This window comes from Elephas maximus, chromosome 13, assembly GCF_024166365.1.
Source record: "Elephas maximus indicus isolate mEleMax1 chromosome 13, mEleMax1 primary haplotype, whole genome shotgun sequence".
NCBI lineage: Eukaryota > Metazoa > Chordata > Mammalia > Proboscidea > Elephantidae > Elephas > Elephas maximus.
In genome coordinates this window covers 96,595,303-96,611,378 of record NC_064831.1, presented here as the reverse complement: position 1 = coordinate 96,611,378, position 16,076 = coordinate 96,595,303, and the positions used below count along the sequence as shown (strand labels likewise).

The window sequence follows — 16,076 nt, the reverse complement described above, 5'->3', positions numbered from 1 at the left end:
ATATATATAATCAATTCACTTGTTTTTTCAGGTGTTTGTTGAAAGAGGGACCACCAGAACCATCTGACTACTCTGCCATCTTTGCCCCGCCTCCCCAGCATTTGTGTTTTAAAAGCCCCTCCTGAGGAGCAAGATGCTTGCTCAAGTTTGAGAGGCACTGCTCTAAAGAAGGGTGCAGCAGACTTTTTCTGTAAAGGGCGAGATAGTAAATGCATTGGGCCTTGCGGCCCATGTGGCCTCAGCCACCACTGCTTAACTTCACTGTAGACAATATGTGAATGAATGGGCATGGCTGTGTTCTGACTAGACTTTATTTATAAACACAGGCACGGGGTTAGACTTGGCCTACAGCTGTAGTTTGCCAACTACTGCTCAAGAGGGAAGTGATGATGGAAAGGAGGAGAGAGAGAAATGGTCCCTACTGAATAATTACTGGGTGTTCTATTAATCCTCACAACTTTTTGAACTAGGTATTGTTATCAAGTCTTATACAGCAGCACTTCTCAAGCTTTGGTGTGCATATGAATCTCTGAGATATGGTTAAAACGAGGTTCTGGTTCACTGAGTATCTTAATTACCTAAAAAACAAAGACAAAAAAACCAAACCCACTGCCTTCCAGTCAATTCTGACTCATAGCAACCTTATAAGACAAAGTAAAACTGCCCCATAGGGTTTCTAAGGCTGTAAATCTTTTTACGGAAGTAGACGGCCATATCTTTCACCTGCAGAGCAGCTGGTGTGTTCGAACTGCTGAATTTTTTGGTTAGCAGCCAAGCATTTTAACCTCTTCACCTCCAAGTCTCCTCTTAGTTACCTAGTGCTGCTGTAACAGAAATACCACAGGTGGATAGCTATAAAGAATAGAAATTTATTTCCTCACAGTTCAGGAGGCTAGGAGTCCAAATTCAGGGTATAGCTCTAAGAGGAGGTCCTTCCTAGTCTAGTTCAGCTTCTAGTGGCTACAGCAATACATGGCTTTCCTTGGCTTGTGTATGTCTCTGTCATCTGTCTTCCTCTCCCCCCGTGCATGCATCTCTGTGTTTATTCTTTATTCCATCTTTTATAACTCAGAAGTGATCAGGTTTAGGACCCACCCCACACTGGTATGACCTTATTGACGTAACAAAAGAAAGCCCCTATTTCCAAACAGGGTCGTACTTACAGGTATGTTGTTGTTGTTGCTGGGTGACCTCAAGTTGATTCCGACTCCTAGTGACCCTGTAGGGCAGAGTAGAACTTCCCCGTAAGGTTTCTAAGGCTGTAATCTTTATAGGAGCAGAACACTACCCTTTTCTCCCAGAGAGTGGCTGGTGGGTTTGTACCACCGGCCTTTTTGTTAGCAGCTAAGCACTTAACCATTCTGCCACCAGCGCCCCTTACTCATAGGTATTAAAACAACAACAACAACAAATCATTGCCATCAACTTGATTCTCATTCATAGCAACCTTATAGGACAGAGTAAAACTACCCCATAGGGTTTTCAAGGCTGTAAATCTTTAGGGAAGCACATTGCCAAATCTTTCTCCCATGGAGCAACTGATGGGTTTGAACCACCAACCTTTCAGCAGCCGGGCACTTAACCACTGCACCACTGAGGCTCCTACTTACAGGTGTATTAAAAAAAAAAAATGTTGCCATCAAGTCGATTCCAACTCATAGTGACCCTATATGGGGGTTAGGAATTCAACACATATTTAGGGGGGAACAGAAATCAATCAGTAACAGTGGGTCTAGGTGAGACTTGAGAGTCTTAATTTGTAACAAGCTGTAGGAGATGCCAATAGAGCTGAGTATGAGGACCACACTGCCAACAGTAAGGATGTCAGTGAAGAAACTGAAATTCACAACATATGTGACTTGACCAGATCAAACTGCTAATGAGTGCTGGACCTAAAATTCAGACCTCATATAGCTCTGAATCCCTAGTGGAAGATAAATGGGAGAGCAACAGAGCCAAGCAAAACTTAGTGGAATATAAAACAAGTGCTTTAAAAGTTTTCAGCCACAACAGTGCCCTGATACAAGCAGTACTTAAGGATTCATTTTACTGAGTTGTGAAGGCTCTCTAGGAGTGAGCAAAGTACATTTCCTTAATGAACCTTTTTATTTTGAGATAACTGGAGATTCATATGCAATTGAGAGGAATGATACAGAGCCCCAGTGTACCCTTTACCCAGTTTCTACGGTATCACATCTAGGTTATTGACACTGGTACAGTCAATATACGAGCATTTCCATCTCCATAGAGTCTCTGGGTGGTGCAAATGCTTAAGCACTTAGCTGCTAAACTGAAAGGTTGAAGGTACAAGTCCACCTAGAGGTGCCTCAGAAGGACCTGGTGGTCTGCTTCTGGAAAACCAGCCATTGAAAACCCTATGGAGTGCAGTTCTACTCTGATACACATGGAGTCGCCATGAGTCAGAGTTATTTTTTTTCTATCATCACAAGGGTTCCTAGTATTGCCATTTTATAGCCACACTCACTCCTCTGCCCCCATCTTTAAGGACTAAAAAGAAAAAACACACTGCCTTCAAGTCAATTTCCGACTCATAGTGACCCTACAGGACAGAGTAGAACTACCGCATGGAGTTTCCAAGGAGTGCCTGGTGGATTCGAACTGCCAACCTTTTGGTTAGCAGCTGTAGCTCTTAACCACTACACCACCAGGGACTAGCAACTAATAATCTGTTCTTCATTCTGTAACTTTGTCATTTTAACAATGTTCTATAAATAGAATCAAACAGTGAGTGACCTTTTGGGATTGGCTTTTTTCACTCACCGTAATTCTCTGGAGATTCATCCAGGCTGTTGTCTGTGGCGGTAGTTCATCCCTTTTTAGTTCTGAGTAGTATTCCCTGGTACAGATGTGCCACAGTTTGTTTAGCCATCCACCTGTTGAAGCCTCTGGGTTGTTGCCAGTTCTGAGCTATTACAAAGAAAGCAGCTATGAACACTCACGTACAGGAGTGTGTGTGAACATAAGCCTTCATTTCCGTAGGGTGAATGCCCAGAATTGCAGTTACTGAATTGTGTGGTAATTGCATGCTTAGTTTTATGAGAAACCGCCAAACCTTTTTCCAGAGTGATTGTATCTTTCTACATTCCCATCAGCAATGTATGAATGACCCATTTTCTCTGCATCCACACCAGCATTTCATATTATCACTGCTTTTTATTTCAGCCATTCTGATTAGGTATGTAGTGATTTTTCATTGGGGTTTGTCATGGATTGAATTGTGTCCCCCCAAAACATCTGTCAACTTACCTGGGCCATGAGTCCCAGTATTGTGATTGTCCATCATTTTATGTGATCTCCCTATGTGTTGTAAATTCTGTCACTATGATGAAATGAGACAGATTAGTGGTAGTTATACTGATGAAATATACAAGATTAGATAGTGTCTTAAGCCAATCTCTTTGAGATATAAAAGAGAGAAGTGAGCAGAGAGACAGGGGGACCTCATACCACCAAGAAAGCAGGGCCAGGAGCAGAGCGCATCCTTTGAACCTAAGGTTCCTGTGCTGAGAGGCTCCCAGACCAAGGGAAGACTGGTGCGTGACAAGGACCTTCCTCTAGAGCCAACAGGGAGAGAAAGCCTTCCCCTGGAGCCGGCGCCCTGAATTTGGACTTGTAGCCTGCTGGATTATGAGAGAATAAACTTCTCTTTGTTAAAGCCATCCACTTGCGGTGTTTCTGTTAAAGGAGCACAAGATGACTAAGGCAGGGTTTTAATATGCATTTCCCTGATGGCTGAAGAAAGATGTAGCAGTCTGATTCTGTAAAGATTACAGCTTTGGAAACCCTATGGGGCAGTTCTGCTTTGTCCTGTAGGGTCGCTATGAGTCAAAATCAACTCAACAGCAATGAGTTTGTTTGTTTTTTGGTTTTACATCCTCTTCAGTAAATTGTCTGTTCATTTCTTTTGCTGATTTTCTAGCTGGATTGGTTTTTGTGTTTGTTTATTTTGTTTGGTTTGGTTTGGTTTTGCTTTTACTGTTGGGTTTTGAGAATTCTTTATATATATATTCTAGATAGTAGTTTTTGTCAGATGTACAATTTACAAATATTTTCTCCCAGCTGGTAGCTGAATTTTTTCCCACAGAGCAAAACTACTTAAATTTTGAGGAAGTCCAATTTGTCTATTTTTGCTTTTATGGATCATGCTTTGGGTGTCAAGTTTACACACAATTTTGCCTAGCCCTAGATCCTGTGTTTATTTACTAAATTTTATATTTATATCTGTATTCCCTCCTGAGTTTATTTTTGTATGTATGGAAAGTGAGAAACAGGTTGAGGTTCAGTATTTTGTGGAGGAGGACTATCGAAGTCTACCTGTTTCACCATCATCTGTTGAAAATGCTATCCTTTCTCCATTGAACTGCTTTTGCCCTTATGTCAAAAATCAGCTGGACACATATGTGTGGCTGTGTTTCCTGGTTTTCTATTCTATTCTATCACTCTATCCCTCTGCCGATGTCACACAATCTTCATTACTGTGGCTACGTAACCAAAAACCAGCTGCCACGGAGTCAGCTCTCATTGTGAACCCATGCCTGTGTTTGCACTTTACATCAATGGATTGTATACGTTCTTTTGTGACTTGCTTCTTTCCCTGGAGGTGGTGGTTTTAGTTTTAGCAGCGTTGACACCTGTAGCTATTGTGTGCTTGTTATCCCTGAACTGCCCCATTCTACTCTGGGACCATGCCAGGACGTACAAACCCATTCTGCTGCTGCTGAGCGTCCAGTAGTTTCCATGCTGGTACAGACAAGGTCACACACTTACCTCCTGGTACAAGGGCTTCTCCAGGGTAAAATGAACTTGTAGAGTCACTGGAATGTAGGTTGGGTGTGTTTTCAACTTTACTAGGTAATGACAGTTTTCCTAAGTAGTTGCACCAACAGCATATGAAAGTATTGTTTTCTCCTTACATTCATGCCAGTACTTGGTGTTGCTCATTTAAAATATTTTTGCCAAGCTGGTAGGTATAAAATATTATTTGTTTGTTGTTTTAATTTGCACTTCTTTGACTACAAATGAGATTGTCATATATTTTTTCTGTTTATGACTTTTTTGTTCATCCATTTCTGTGAAATTTCTCTTCATTTCTTTGTCCAGTTCCATTGGTGTCTTAGTTTCTTAGTGCTGTAAGAAATACCACAAGCAGATGGCTTTAATGAACAAAAATTTATCTTCTCACAGTCTAGGAGGCTAGAAGTCCAAATTCAGGGCACTGGCTCTAAGGAAAAGCTCTCTCTGTCCACCCTGGGGGAAGCTATTTCTTCTGGGCATTCCTTGGAGATCACCACGTGGCATCTATCTTTCCCCTATTACTGCTTACTTGCTTCTGTGCCAAATCTGCTCCTTTTATACCTCAAAAGTGATTGGCTTAAAACACACCCTACACTGATATAGCCTCATTAACATAACAAAGAAAGCCCTATTAAATGGGATTACATACACATGTATAGGGATTAAGATTTATAACATATCTTTAAAAAAAATTGAGGGGAACATAATTCAATTCAAAGCATTCCACTTTTTAGCCCCCCCAAATTTATGCCCTTCCCACATACAAAACACGTTCACCCTATCACATCATCCCAAAAGTCATACATCTCCTCCATGTCCAAAATCTCATCTTCTGAATCATCTAAACAAATATGGATGAGATCATCCTGGGGCAAAATTCCTCTCCATCAGTGAACACGTGAGACCTACAACCCAAGTAATATACTTCCAAAGTACAATGGTAGAACAAATGCAGGCTAGACATTTCCATTATAATAGAGACATTGGAGGGAAAGAAGGGGCCATGGCTACCAAACAAGTCCAAAACCCAGAAGAACAAATTACATTAGCTCTCAAGGCTTAAAAGTAATCTTGTGTTTTCTGGACACATCTAGGTAATGGCTCCACCCTCCTGGCTCTAGGTGCTGACTATGATCTCTGGATTCTAGGTAGAGGCCCTTTAGCCCTGGAAGTCAGCCCTCCCTTCTAGGTTCACTGAGATGGCAACTCTACACCCTCAGTTTTGGGCTGCCCCATTCTCCTAATCTACTCGAGTCATGACTCCAACCCCTCAGCCCTAGGAAGCTCTAGTTCTCCTAGCCCTTGGTAATGGCAGCCCAAAACCAAAAAAAAAAAAAAAAAAAAACCCACTGCCGTTGAGTCAATTCCAACTCATAGCGACCCTGTAGGACAGTGTAGAACTGCCCCATAGAGTTTCCAAGGAGCACCTCGCAGATTCAAACTGCCGACCTTTTGGTTAGCAGCTGTAGCACTTAACCACTATGCCACCAGGGTTTCCAAATGGCAGCCTACCCCTCTCAAATTTGAGCAGTAGCTTCATTCTCTTGGCCCTTGTGAATGGAAACCGTACTTTCAGGAACTGAGATGGTGGCCTTGGCTCCCCACTTTGAAACCTAGAAGGCTATAGCTTCATCCACTTGAAAACTAGGAGGCCATGGCTCCACCCTTTGAAACTGAGGCTTCCCTGCTTCTAGCGCTCCTTCCAACAGTTGTCATGATCTTGGAACGGCTCCTGGGGTGGTCCTTTTCATTTCTTGGGGGACAGCAAATGTTTGCAACCAAGTAGCTCCATTGGCCTGTTTCCTGCCTGTGGAATTTCAATATGTAGACAGCTTTCCTTCATTTTGCCGTCTCTTTCCCAATTCTGTCTAATCTCAAAGGTTTTCTGTGGTGGAAGTTGATTAGATCCATCAGTGACAGGCTTAATCTCCTTAACAAAAAATTGTTAGAACTTGGTGAAAGTTCTAACATGCTCTTAGTTTGTACAACAGAATTTTCCAATCATTAAACTCTGGTTTAATTTTGCACAGTTCATTTTTTTTTTTTTAAATAACTTTTATTAAGCTTTAAGTGAACGTTTACAAATCCAATCAGTCTGTCACATATAAGTTTACATACATCTCACTCCCTACTCCCACTTGCTCTCCCCCTCTTGAGTCAGCCCTTTCAGTCTCTCCTTTCTTGACAATTTTGCCGGCTTCCCTCTCTCTCTATCCTCCCATCCCCCCTCCAGACAAGAGTTGCCAACACAATCTCGAGTGTCCACCTGATATCATTAGCTCACTCTTCATCAGCGTCTCTCTCCCACCCGCTAACCAGTCCCTTTCATTTCTGATGAGTTGTCTTCGGGGATGGTTCCTGTCCTGTGTCAACTGAAGGTCTGGGGAGCATGGCCGCCGGGATTCCTCCAGTCTCAGTCAGACCATTAAGTTTGGTCTTTTTATGAGGATTTGGGGTCTGTATCCCACTGATCTCCTGCTCCCTCAGGGGTCCTCTGCTTGCACAGTTCATTTTTAAGTTTATCGCTTTTGCCTCACGTTTTACTGTAAGTGGCAAGAAGAGACCACACTTCCCTATAAGATCTTGCCTAGAAACTTCCTCAGCCAAATATCCAAGTCCATCATTTACAAGTTCTACCTTCTATCAAACATGTGAACATAATTCAGACAAGTTTTTTGTCACTGTGTAAAAAGCACCACCCTTCCTCCAGTCCCCAATCACATGTTCATCATTTCTTTTTAAAGCCTAACCAGAAGAACATTTAAAGTCCACATTTCTAGCAATGTAGTGTTGACAGCACCATATGTATTCTCTAAGACGATAGAGACTTTCTCTGTGGCCGTCCTCCTTTCTGAGCCCCCACCAGGATTGCTTTTGATGTCCATAATTGCAACCTAGGATTTTACTATCACCTTAAATCTCTTCCAGCTTCCACCCATTACCCAATTCCAAAAACACTTCCACACTTTTAGGTATTTGTTAGAGCAGTCTGGTTTTCATTCTTTTGCACTTAGTTTCTTCCTTTTTCCATTCAAGATCAAAAAATGCATTGTCTACAAATCCATTTTGAAAGAACTATTCAAGGATGCTGCCTAGTAAAATGAAACATTAATTCAAGGTTATCTGCAGACAACACCACCTGAGATCTTTGTGGAATCTATTGGTGAGCCCCCTGTGGAGCACACTTTACCTCTCCTGGGATGTCAGTATGCAGCCTGTGCTTCTCAGCAGAGCTGGTTCCAACTCCATAGTCCGTACACAGAGGAGTGTTTTCTCACTTATCATCGTGTACCTCTTGATATCTGTATTCATTTAAAAATTAAAGGGTGCAGCAACCAAGATGTTCTTGTTTAGGTGAATGGATAGACTGTGTTACATCCTTACAATGTATTGTTCATTGATAAAATGAATTGAGCCATAGCTACAAAAAAACATGGAGGATCCTTAAATGGATATTGCAAGAAAGAAGACAGTCTGAAAAACCTGCCTACTATATGATTCCAACTATGTGACATTCTGGAAAAAGCAAAGTGGTACATATAATAAAAAATCAGTGGTTTCCAGAATTGGGGGGAAGGGAGGGATGGATAAGTAGGTGGAACACACATGATTTTTAGGGCAGTGAAACCATTCTATAGGATAATGTAATGGTTGATACATGACATTTGTCAAAACTCACAGGACTGTACAACACAAAGAGTGAGTCTTAATGTAAACTGTGTTGTTAGTTGTCTCAAGTGGGCTCCTACTTATGGAAACCTTATAATGTAAACTATGAACTTTAGTTAATGCTGTCATTGTGTGCCATCGAGTCAATTCTGCCTCATAGTTATCTTATAGGGCAGGGTAGAACTGTCCCATAGGGTTTCCTAGGCTGTAATCTTTATAGGAGCAGACTGTCAGGTTTTTTCTCCCACGGATTGGCAGGTGGGTTTGAACCAGACCTTTCAGTTAGCAAACGAGTGCTTAACCATTGCACCACCAGTACTAATGTAACAATATTAGTCTATCAATTGTAACAGAAGTGCCACAGGAAAGCAAGATGCTAATAATAGGAGAAAGTGTGCAGAGGGCAAAGGGATATATGGGAGCTCTCTGCTACTTTCTGCATACTTTTTTTTTTTTTTTTTGCACTGTATAATGTCTTTTATATAAAGTTGATAATCAGGAAAAGTAATACATGCTGAGAGAAGTTAGAATAGGTTAGGGGTATTAAGTAGGAAAGGGGCAAGAGGGAACTTGCTGGGAGGATGAAAATATTCTATAACTTGTTTTGCATGGTAATTAGACAGGTATGCAAAAATAAAAACTTTATCCAGCTGTACCCTTGAGATTTATACATTTTCCTGTATGTAAATTATACCTAAAAAAAAAACATTATTTATTTTTTTTAGTAATTCTGATAGCCCCCAAGGAAACTTCAAACCACATTCTAATTTCCTTCTATTTATTTTTATTTCCTAGTGTCTTTTTTTTTAATAACTTTTATTAAGCTTCAAGTGAACGTTTACAAATCCAATCAGTCTGTCACATATAAGTTTACATACATCTCACTCCCTACTCCCACTTGCTCTCCCCCTCTTGAGTCAGCCCTTTCAGTCTCTCCTTTCTTGACAATTTTGCCGGCTTCCCTCTCTCTCTATCCTCCCATCCCCCCTCCAGACAAGAGTTGCCAACACAATCTCAAGTGTGCACCTAATATAATTAGCTCACTCTTCATCAGCGTCTCTCTCCCACCCGCTGACCAGTCCCTTTCATTTCTGATGAGTTGTCTTCGGGGATGGTTCCTGTCCTGTGCCAACAGAAGGTCTGGGGAGCATGGCCGCCGGGATTCCTCCAGTCTCAGTCAGACCATTAAGTTTGGTCTTTTTATGAGAATATGGGGTCTGTATCCCACTGATCTCCTGCTCCCTCAGGGGTCCTCTGCTGTGCTCCCTGTCAGGGCAGTCATCGATTGTGGCCGGGCACCAACTAGTTCTTCTGGTCTCAGGATGATGTAGGTCTCTGGTTCATGTGGCCCTTTCTGTCTCTTGGGCTCTTAGTTGTCGTGTGGCCTTGGTGTTCTTCATTTTCCTTTGCTCCAGGTGGGTTGAGACCAATTGCTGCATCTTAGATGGCTGCTTGTTAGCATTTAAGACCCCAGACGCCACATTTCAAAGTGGGATGCAGAATGATTTCATAATAGAATTATTTTGCCAATTGACTTAGAAGTCCCCGCAAACCATGTTCCCCAGACCCCCGCACTTGCTCCGCTGACCTTTGAAGCATTCATTTTATCCTGGAAACTTCTTTGCTTTTGGTCCAGTCCAATTGAGCTGACCTTCCATGTATTGAGTGTTGTCTTTCCCTTCACCTAAAGCAGTTCTTATCTACTGATTAATCAATAAAAAACCCTCTCCCACCCTCCCTCCCTCCCCCCCCTCGTAACCACAAAAGTATGTGTTCTTCTCAGGTTTACTATTTCTCAAGATCTTATAATAGTGGTCTTATACAATATTTGTCCTTTTGCCTCTGACTCATTTTGCTCAGCATAATGCCTTCCAGGTTCCTCCATGTTATGAAATGTTTCAGAGATTCGTCACTGTTCTTTATCGATGCGTAGTATTCCATTGTGTGAATATACCACAATTTATTTACCCATTCATCCGTTGATGGACACCGTGGTTGCTTCCAACTTTTTGGTATTGTAAACAGAGCTGCAATAAACATGGGTGTGCATGTATCTGTTTGTATGAAGGCTCTTGTATCTCTAGGGTATATTCCGAGGAGTGGGATTTCTGGGTTGTATGGTAGTTCTATTTCTAACTGTTTAAGATAACGCCAGATAGATTTCCAAAGTGGTTGTACCATTTTACATTCCCACCAGCAGTGTATGAGAGTTCCAATCTCTCCGCAGCCTCTCCAACATTTATTACTTTGTGTTTTTTGGATTAATGCCAGCCTTGCTGGTGTGAGATGGAATCTCATCGAAGTTTTAATTTGCATTTCTCTAATGGCTAATGATCGAGAGCATTTTCTCATGTATCTGTTGGCTGCCTGAATATCTTTTTTAGTGAAATGTGTGTTCATATCCTTTGCCCACTTCTTGATTGGGTTGTTTGTCTTTTTGTGGTTGAGTTTTGACAGAATCATGTAGATTTTAGAGATCAGGCGCTGGTCGGAGATGTCATAGCTGAAAATTCTTTCCCAGTGTGTAGGTGGTCTTTTTACTCTTTTGGAGAAGTCTTTAGATGAGCATAGGTGTTTGATTTTTAGGAGCTCCCAGTTATCGGGTTTCTCTTCATCATTTTTGGTAATGTTTTGTATTCTGTTTATACCTTGTATTAGGGCTCCTAGGGTTGTCCCAATTTTTTCTTCCATGATCTTTATCGTTTTAGTCTTTATGTTCAGGTCTTTGATCCACTTGGAGTTAGTTTTTGTGCATGGTGTGAGGTATGGGTCCTGTTTCATTTTTTTGCAAAGGGATATCCAGTTATGCCAGCACCATTTGCTAAAAAGGCTATCTTTTCCCCAGTTAATTGACACTGGTCCTTTGTCAAATATCAGCTGCTCATACGTGGATGGATCTATGTCTGGGTTCTCAATTCTGTTCCATTGGTCTATGTGTCTGTTGTTGTACCAATACCAGGCTGTTTTGACTACTGTGGCTGTATAATAGGTTCTGAAATCAGGTAGAGTGAGGCCTCCCACTTTCTTCTTCTTTTTCAGTAGTGCTTTGCTTATCCAGGGCTTCTTTCCCTTCCATATGAAATTGGTGATTTGTTTCTCTATCCCCTTAAAATATGACATTGGAATTTGGATCGGAAGTGCATTAAATGTATAGATGGCTTTTGGTAGAATAGACATTTTTACTATGTTAAGTCTTCCTATCCATGAGCAGGGTATGTTTTTCCACTTAAGTATGTCCTTTTGAATTTCTTGTAGTAGAGCTTTGTAGTTTTCTTTGTATAGGTCTTTTACTTCCTTGGTAAGATTTATTCCTAAGTATCTTATCTTCTTGGGGGCTACTGTGAATGGTATTGATTTGGTTATTTCCTCTTCGGTGTTCTTTTTGTTGATGTAGAGGAATCCAAGTGATTTTTGTATGTTTATTTTATAACCTGAGACTCTGCCAAACTCTTCTATTAGTTTCAGTAGTTTTCTGGAGGATTCCTTAGGGTTTTCTGTGTATATAACCATGTCATCTGTAAATAGTGATAACTTTACTTCTTCCTTGCCAATCCGGATACCTTTTATTTCTTTGTCTAGCCTAATTGCCCTGGCTAAGACTTTCAACACGATGTTGAATAAGAGCGGTGATGAAGGGCATCCTTGTCTGGTTCCCGTTCTCAAGGGAAATGCTTTCAGGTTCTCTCCATTTAGAGTGATATTGGCTGTTGGCTTTGCACTTTGCATAGATGCCCTTTATTATGTTGAGGAATTTTCCTTCAATTCCTATTTTGGTAAGAGTTTTTATCATAAATGGGTGTTGGACTTTGTCAAATGCCTTTTCTGCATCAATTGATAAGATCATGTGGTTTTTGTCTTTTGTTTTATTTATGTGATGGATTACCTTAATGGTTTTTCTGATATTAAACCAGCCTTGCATACCTGGTATAAATCCCACTTGATCAGGGTGAATTATTTTTTTGATGTGTTGTTGGATTCTATTGGCTAGAATTTTGTTGAGGATTTTTGCATCAATGTTCATGAGGGATATAGGTCTATAATTTTCTCTTTTTGTAATGTCTTTACCTGGTTTTGGTATCAGGGAGATGGTGGCTTCATAGAATGAGTTGGGTAGTATTCCGTCATTTTCTATGCTTTGAAATACCTTTAGTAGTAGTGGTGTTAACTCTTCTATGAAAGTTTGGTAGAACTCTGCAGTGAAGCCGTCTGGGCCAGGGCTTTTTTTTGTTGGGAGTTTTTTGATTACCGTTTCAATCTCTTTTTTTGTTATGGGTCTATTTAGTTGTTCTACTTCTGATTGTGTTAGTTTAGGTAGGTAGTGTTTTTCCAGGAATTCATCCATTTCTTCTAGGTTTTCAAATTTGTTAGAGTACAATTTTTCATAATAATCTGAAATGATTCTTTTAATTTCAGTTGGGTCTGTTGTGATGTGGTCCTTCTCATTTATTATTCGGGTTATTTGTTTCCTTTCCTGTATTTCTTTAGTCAGTCTAGCCAACGGTTTATCGATTTTGTTAATTTTTTCAAAGAACCAGCTTTTGGCTTTGTTAATTCTTTCAATTGTTTTTCTGTTCTCTAATTCATTTAGTTCAGCTCTAATTTTTATTATTTGTTTTCTTCTGGTGCCTGATGGATTCTTTTGTTGCTCACTTTCTATTTGTTCAAGTTGTAGGGACAGTTCTCTGCTTTTGGCTCTTTCTTCTTTTTGTATGTGTGCATTTATTGATATAAATTGGCCTCTGAGCACTGCTTTTGCTGTGTCCCAGAGGTTTTGATAGGAAGTATTTTCATTCTCGTTGCTTTCTATGAATTTCCTTATTCCCTCCTTAATGTCTTCTATAACCCAGTCTTTTTTCAGAAGGGTGTTGTTCATTTTCCAAGTATCTGATTTCTTTTCCCTAGTTTTTCTGTTATTGATCTCTAGTTTTATTGCCTTGTGGTCTGAGAAGATGCTTTGTAATATTTCGATGTTTTGGACTCTGCAAAGGTTTGTTTTATGACCTAATATGTGGTCTATTCTAGAGAATGTTCCATGTGCGCTAGAAAAAAAAGTATACTTTGCAGCAGTTGGGTGGAGAGTTCTGTATAAGTCAATGAGGTCAAGTTGGTTGATTGTTGTAATTAGATCTTCCGTGTCTCTGTTGAGCTTCTTACTGGATGCCCTGTCCTTCTCCGAAAGTGGTGTGTTGAAGTCTCCTGCTATAATTGTGGAGGTATCTATCTCGCTTTTCAATTCTGTTAAAATTTGATTTATGTATCTTGCAGCCCTGTCATTGGGTGCATAAATATTTAATATGGTTATGTCTTCCTGATCAATTGTCCCTTTTATCATTATATAGGGTCCTTCTTTATCCTTTGTGGTGGATTTAAGTCTAAAGTCTATTTTGTCAGAAATTAATATTGCTACTCCTCTTCTTTTTTGCTTATTGTTTGCTTGATATACTTTTTTCCATCCTTTGAGTTTTAGTTTGTTTGTGTCTCTAAGTCTAAGGTGTGTCTCTTGTAGGCAGCATATAGATGGATCGTGTTTCTTTATCCAGTCTGTGACTCTCTGTCTCTTTATTGGTGCATTTAGTCCATTTACATTCAGGGTAATTATAGATAAATAAGTTTTTAGTGCTGTCATTTTGATGCTTTTTTATGTGTGTTGTTGACAATTTCATTTTTCCACATACTTTTTTGTGCTGAGGCGTTTTTCTTAGTAAATTGTAAGATCCTCATTTTCATAGTGTTTGACTTTATGTTAGTTGAGTCGTTACGTTTTTCTTGGTTTTTATCTTGAGTTATAGAGTTGTTATACCTTTTTGTGGTTACCTTATTATTTACCCCTATTTTTCTAAGTAAAAACCTAACTTGTATTGTTCTATATCGCCTTGTATCACTCTCCATATGGCAGTTCAATGCCTCCTGTATTTAGTCCCTCTTTTTGATTATTGTGATCTTTTACATATTGACATCCATGATTCCCTGTTGTGTGTATTTTTTTTTTAATTAATCTTAATTTGTTTGTTTTTGTGATTTCCCTATTTGAGTTGATATCAGGACGTTCTGTTTTGTGACCTTGTGTTGTGCTGATATCTGATATTATTGGTTCTCTGACCAAACAATATCCTTTAGTATTTCTTGTAGCTTTGGTTTGGTTTTTGCAAATTCTCTAAACTTGTGTTTGTCTGTAAATATCTTAATTTCGCCTTCATATTTCAGAGAGAGTTTTGCTGGATATATGATCCTTGGCTGGCAGTTTTTCTCCTTCAGTGTTCTGTATATGTCGTCCTATTCCCTTCTTGCCTGCATGGTTTCTGCTGAGTAGTCCGAACATATTCTTATTGATTCTCCCTTGAAGGAAACCTTTCTTTTCTCCCTGGCTGCTTTTGAAATTTTCTGTTTATCTTTGGTTTTGGTGAGTTTGATGATAACATGTCTTGGTGTTTTTCTTTTTGGATCAGTCTTAAATGGGGTTCGATGAGCATCTTGGATAGCTATCCTTTCGTCTTTCATGATGTCAGGGAAGTTTTCTGTCAGGAGTTCTTCAACTATTTTCTCTGTGTTTTCTGTCCCCCCTCCCTGTTCTGGGACTCCAATCACCCGCAGGTTATCCTTCTTGATAGAGTCCCACATAATTCTTAGGGTTTCTTCATTTTTTTTAATTCTTTTATCTGATTTTTTTTCAGCTATGTTGGTGCTGATTCCCTGGTCCTCCAGATGTCCCAGTCTGCATTCTAATTGCTCGAGTCTGCTCCTCTGACTTCCTATTGCGTTGTCTAATTCTGTTATTTTATTGTTAATCTTTTGGATTTCTACATGTTGTCTCTCTATGGATTCTTGCAACTTATTAATTTTTCCAGTATGTTCTTGAATAAGCTTTTTGAGTTCTTCAACAGTTTTATCAGTGTGTTCCTTGGCTTTTTCTGCAGTTATCCTAATTTCATTTGTGATATCATTAAGCATTCTGTAAATTAGTTTTTTATATTCTATATCTGATAATTCCAAGATTGTATCTTCATTTGGGAAAGATTTTGATTCTTTTGTTTGGGGGGTTGGAGAAGCTGTCATGGTCTGCTTCTTTAAGTGGTTTGATATGGATTGTTGTCTCCGAGCCATCACTGGGAAACTAGTTTTTCCAGAAAATCGGCTAAAAAAAAATGCAGTCAGATCCCTATCAGAGTTCTCCCTCTGGCTCAGGCTATTCAGATGTTAATGAAGCCGCCTGGGGAGGGTGGGGGAGGGAACAGAGAGATAGGAGAGTAGCACCTCAGAATATAGCCAGAGTTGCTTGTCTTGCTTGGAATGACTATTATATCTGAGACTCCCGTGGGGCACGTCGCCTATGTGTGCTGGCTGTGTGGAGATTGCCCCCGGGGGGTCTGGCCCGCTGGAGTCACGGTCAGATCCTCCGCTTCCAGCCCCACGCCCAGCGTCAAGGCTCCCCTACTGGGACGGTGCACTCTCGACTCCAAAATCAGTCGCTGCCTCCCGGGGACTTCTCGTCCCTCCAGCCGCGTGACCGTGCCGCCTCTGAGAACCAGTTGGGCCTCCTCCTGGGGTTAGTTCAGATGGGTGGAGCAGGTCCCCGTGCTTGTGCCGTGACCGAG

At 40.5% G+C, this 16,076-nt stretch overlaps 1 protein-coding gene across 4 annotated transcripts in view; it reads left to right on the top strand.

The window, feature by feature from the left end:
• Positions 1–16,076, top strand: part of OTUD7A (OTU deubiquitinase 7A) — a 390,159-nt gene that overhangs the window by 166,619 nt on the left and 207,464 nt on the right. The window lies entirely within an intron of this gene.